The 5,283-nt window shown below is 35.3% G+C and overlaps 1 non-coding gene across 1 annotated transcript; it reads right to left on the bottom strand.

Annotated features, from left to right (window-relative positions):
• Positions 1–259: 259 nt before the first annotated feature.
• On the bottom strand, positions 260–363 carry LOC115895395. The gene has a single exon (XR_004055592.1). It is a non-coding gene; the product is annotated as a U6 spliceosomal RNA (small nuclear RNA).
• Between the last annotated feature and the right edge of the window lie 4,920 nt (positions 364–5,283).

Below are 5,283 nucleotides of genomic sequence, written 5' to 3'. Positions count from 1 at the left end.
TCTCAATGCCATCGCTCCCCCATCCCCGCTCCCCACAATAGACCCCGGTGTGTGATGTTCCCCTTCCCGTGTCCAAGTGATCTCAGTGTTCAATTCCCACCTATGAGTGAGAACATGCGGTGTTTGGTTTTCTGTTCTTGCGATAGTTTGCTGAGAATGCCAGTTTCCAGCTGCATCGATGTCCCTACAAAGGACACGAACTCATCCTTTTTTATGACTGCATAGCATTCCATGGTGTATATGTTCCACATTTTCTTAAAAAAATATGGAATGCTTCACGAATTTGGATGTCATCCATGTGCAGGGGCCATGCTAATCTCTGTATCGTTCTAATTTTAGTATATGTGCTGCCGAAGTGAGCACAATTACTTCATCTTTTAAGTGGAGATGCCCAACCCATTATCATTATTCTCTGACAGAAGCTCATAAAAAATGTTACTAATGCATTATTAATACATTTTAAAATCTTGTGATAAACTCAGTTTCATGTAGGAAGAGATGATGGTAAAGTAGATAGCACAGGAATTTTGGGATCATATGTACATATGAAATAAACACCAACTCAGTCTTTTAGTATATATGAAATGTTGGTAAATCAATAAACATCTCTGTCCCTGTGTTTGTTAATACAAATAAGAAAAAAAGTAACACACACACAATGTAAATATCTCTGAACCTCAGTTTTCTCTGTGTAAGTTGGTCTTTCTATTTCAATATCAGTGCATTTTGGAGGATTGACCAAGAAAACACATGGTCATCTTCTAATAGAGTGTTGAGAACAAAGGAGACATTTGGTTTTTCAGCCCAAATTTATTGAAATACCCATTATTTCCCAACAATAAATTAAAAAATCACAATCTGTGTCTGTATGAATATTACTATTTAGTTAATTCCTTTAAACTTCCCACACTTCTGAATTAACAAGAACATATACTCAAGGGAATATGTATTAGGATGGTGAATATTGACAAGGGTAGCATGGACTTGTCAGTTAAGAACAATGGTCTCTGTTCTAGGGTACAGGCAAAACAAAACAAAACAAAACAAACAAAAAAAACCCAATGGCAAGAAAGAACCCAATGCCAAAAGGGGCCGACACGATTGAAGAGCAGCCTTCATATTTTGATGGCAATAATTGTATTTGAAAATAACAAAAGTTAATTATTTGAATATAGTCTGTTATTAGACTTAGTTGTTTAAAAATAGCAAGCATTCCCTAAAAATTTCTGTAGCTTTTTCATGCCTTGTTTGAAACCTTAAGTCCGGAAGGAACCCAGCACTTGTTGAGCATCTTAATGTTGTATTTGTTCATTTAACTGTCTCAACAAACTTATTTGAAAGTAGCATTTGTAAGCATCCCCATTGTATAGATGAGGAAATTTGAGAAATTAAAAAATTTTCTCAGGGTCAAACATTTAATAAATATCTGACATGGAATTGAACTCAGATCTATTAGGTTGGTGCAATAACTTTTGCACCAACCAATCTAATAATTGGCCTAAAAAAGTTATCCCACTGCACTTTGTTAAAAAATATCAAAGAAGAAAGGAAAAAATATAAGTGGAATAAAATATTTGAGGGATGGAGTGAAGAAGAGAGAAATTCCTTGTACCTTTAGGATGACAATATGCACAATTTATCTTCTCAAATATTGCATATAAAGAATGGCGAACAAGTTGTCTGTCAAATAATAATGAACTCACAAATCAAAAATTTTTCACCAGCTGCTGAGTAAAATGATCACTTGGTCACTGCTCATTTAAGTTGTCATATTTTTGTTTACTTGAATTTATTTTTTCTCTAAATTATTTTCGGAGTTGACATTCTGTTATTTGCACAAAATATCTCAGTAGATCTTTGGCATTTTCCTTAGTATTGACAATAGTTTATGTAATTATGTGTAGGTGTTTCTGGATGCTTTGAAAACTGATTTGAATGGCTAATTTAGCCACATAAACAAAGGATGAGAAAGTTTCTGTGTCATGATTACATAAGTGTGAGCGTGTGTTTTCTCAACTGTTTAATTCTATCATGAATAAAATGACAGGGGCCTCTCTTAAGGCCTATAAATTGTCTATCAAAATAAGAGACAAGTCAAATGTAAAGAAGGTAAAGAATATAGCTCAAGCAGGGAGGAGAAGGAGAGCACCAGGACAAATAGCTAATACATGCGGGGCTTAATACCTAGGTGACAGCTCGATAGGTGCAGCAAACCACCATGGCACATGTTTACCCAGGTAACAAACCTGCCCGTTCTGCACATGTATCCTGGAACTTAAAGTAAAATAAAAAAAAAAAAAAAATATATATATATATATATAACTCAAGACTGCTCTCTTCATTCAGGAAAGGAAGGATGGGAAAATATTGTAGGAATTCTGTCTTCTTGGAGATAGGAAATTGTCTGGAGATACAGTGGTAGAAATCTCTAGGAATACAGCTTCCTAGAAATTCTTCCTTCCTTGCAGATTTCTGGCACAAGTAAGGCATACAAATACGCTATTACTGGTTGGAGATTTAGTCCCAATCGCACATTTCAAATTCCCTTGGAGGACTCTTTTTACCTGGAGAAGTTGTATCTCCATATCACACTATAGCTAAAACACGTATCACAGCTCTTGTCACTCAAGTATGAGCAGGGCCAAGAGAGGAAAGGGGAAAAGCAGTTCTAAATGTGGTGGTTTAAACATGACTTAGGTGACTCTCAGTATCCCCATTGTAATTAGCCACATGTGTTAAAAGAGAGTACTCAGTGGTATGCTTGATATTTTCACTGCTGTGAAATCTCCAGCCTCTTAAACTGTGACACGTTAAACTGTTCTAGAGTTTGAGCAGTTCAGATAAGCATCCTTCTTTTTAAAATGTAGGAAAGAGGAATGGGACCAAGAAGAGCCTAGTGCTTCTTTTAAAGCTTTTATATCTTACAAGATTTTTGTTAGGAGAAAATACGGTAGGTGAACGAGTGCATATTAAACAGCCCACTGTATGGCATTTGTGACACCTTGTAAATAAATTGTTATTAAAACTCCTAGCCTGTTATTAGCCTAATTATAATTATTCCTTAAATATAAAGTACATAATACGACACTAACAGAATAAATAAGCCAGCCAGAATTTTCATTAATCTCATGATGTTGCTACATTATAGGAGAAATTATAGCATATAAATTAAAAAAATAAGATGTTAAAATATATAAATAAAAATATACGGTATTAATGTTCTTAATATTAAGTATTCAGCAAATATCCTAAAACTCAATGCTATTGTTCTTGTTTAGATACATCTGTTCACTTAGAAATCCACGGGATCTGATGTAGTTTGGATATTTGCTCCACCTAAATCTCATGTTGAAATGTAATTCCCAGTGTTGGAGGTGGGGTCTGGTAGGAGGTGATTGGCTCATGGGGGAGGGTCTCTCATAAATGGCTTAACACCATCCCTTTGATGCTTTCCTCCCACTAGTGATTAAGTTCACATGAGATTTAGCTGTTTAAAAGTGTGTGGCACCTCCCACCTCCTCTTGCTCCTGTTTCCATGTGACCTGCCTGCTCTCACTTTGCCTTCTGCCCTAATTGTAAGCTTCCTGAAGCCTCCCCAGAAGCCAAGCAGACATCGCCACTATGCTTCCTGCAAAGCTTGTGGAACTGTAAGCCAATTAGATATCTTTTCTTTATAAATTACCCAGCCTCAGGTATTTCTTTATAGCAATGCATGAGCAGCCAAACACAGGAACCAACTCTCCCATAACGTTGCCTCAATTAGAACATAGCTGCCTCACTTGTGTTCTCCATCAAAGCTAGATCCAGGTTAGATGCAGTGTTTCAGGCAGTGGCTCCTGTGTACAAAACTACATACAGTTGTTCCTCCATAGCCATGGGTTCCATATACATGCATTCAACAAACTATGGATCTAAAATATTTGAGGGAAAAAACGGTGCTAAATTTGTACAGACATTTTTTTCTTGTCATTATTCCCTAAACAGTACAATATAATGCAATTTTCATAGCATTTCTATTATGTATTATAAGTAATCTAGAGATGATTAAAAGTATACAGGGGGATGTGCATGGGTTATATGCAAATACTATGTCATTTTATAGCAGAGACTTGAACATCTGCAGATTTTGGTATTTGCAAGGATCTTGGAACCAATCCTCCGTGGACACTGTGGGATGATTGCATCTATCTTTCTCTCTATTCTGTTTCCCATGAAACTGTGTTGAGAACCAAACCAGTGATCAAAATCACTTTTAAATAACATTTCCTTAATTATTCAGAGATTTTTGGTAAAAACTGAGTTTTTGTCAGTCATTCAAAAAACGCTCTAAAACTGCCCAAACTATCTTTTTTTTTTTATAACTTTTTAAGAATGGATGCATTTAAGTCTAGTAGCTAAGGCTTAGTCTCTTCATTTTCTTGTTATAATCAATTTAGGCTATTTATCTGCTGAAATAAAATAAAAACATAAACTAACTCAGAAATTAAAGACAGGCTTGTGTTGCTCGTCCTCCATTGGCCCTGTCTTTAAATATTTTAAATTTGTGCGAATAATCATGGTTGTCTTCATAGTGAAGTGATCCACATTTGATTAAGCATTAAATCACACATGAATTTTTTTTCCTGTGCTATCCCCTCTTGCTTCAAATTTCTGTGATTTGTATTGAACTTGTGTCATGTATGTCACTTGTACAATCCTATAATTTTCCTTTTTATTTGTTCACTCGTCATTGTTGGCATAAGAGAAGATTTGACCCCATCAGTTTTCTTTCTGTGCCTCAGTTTTAATGACTATATGCTTTAAAGAATAAATTCTAAAACTTTAATGGTTTTCTCTTCTGTTGCCTGAAAGCTGTCATTCAGATAGGAGCAAAACATTGTATTTTTAAACAAATAATAATGTTCCAATGTGTATATGATAGTGTAATGTGATGTGATTTGACAATTATACCTCAATGCAGAAAATACTATCTGTTATACTTCTAAATGGGAAAAATAGTCTTCATTCTGAGAGTAACTAGATGCAAAATGCTCAGTGGGATATTGCAGAATCTTTGTGATTTGGGGAAAAACTTTGACTCTTGATCTGACACTTCTTTATGTATCAGCTTTCATAGCAAGTGCATTAACAAGTTCTAATGTGACAACTTCTTCCTCAGTATAATTTTGGAAAACATTAAGACGGCCTACTCTTTTGGAGACTGCAAGGTCAAAAACATGGGAGACATCTATTCTGTACTCGTTGAGGAGATATCCATTGAATTCTGATGCTTCTCTCCATCAG

The sequence above is a fragment of the Rhinopithecus roxellana genome, chromosome 20, assembly GCF_007565055.1.
Source record: "Rhinopithecus roxellana isolate Shanxi Qingling chromosome 20, ASM756505v1, whole genome shotgun sequence".
Taxonomy (NCBI): domain Eukaryota; kingdom Metazoa; phylum Chordata; class Mammalia; order Primates; family Cercopithecidae; genus Rhinopithecus; species Rhinopithecus roxellana.
Note: the sequence above shows the minus strand (reverse complement) of the source record. Positions and strands in the feature narration are given on the sequence as shown.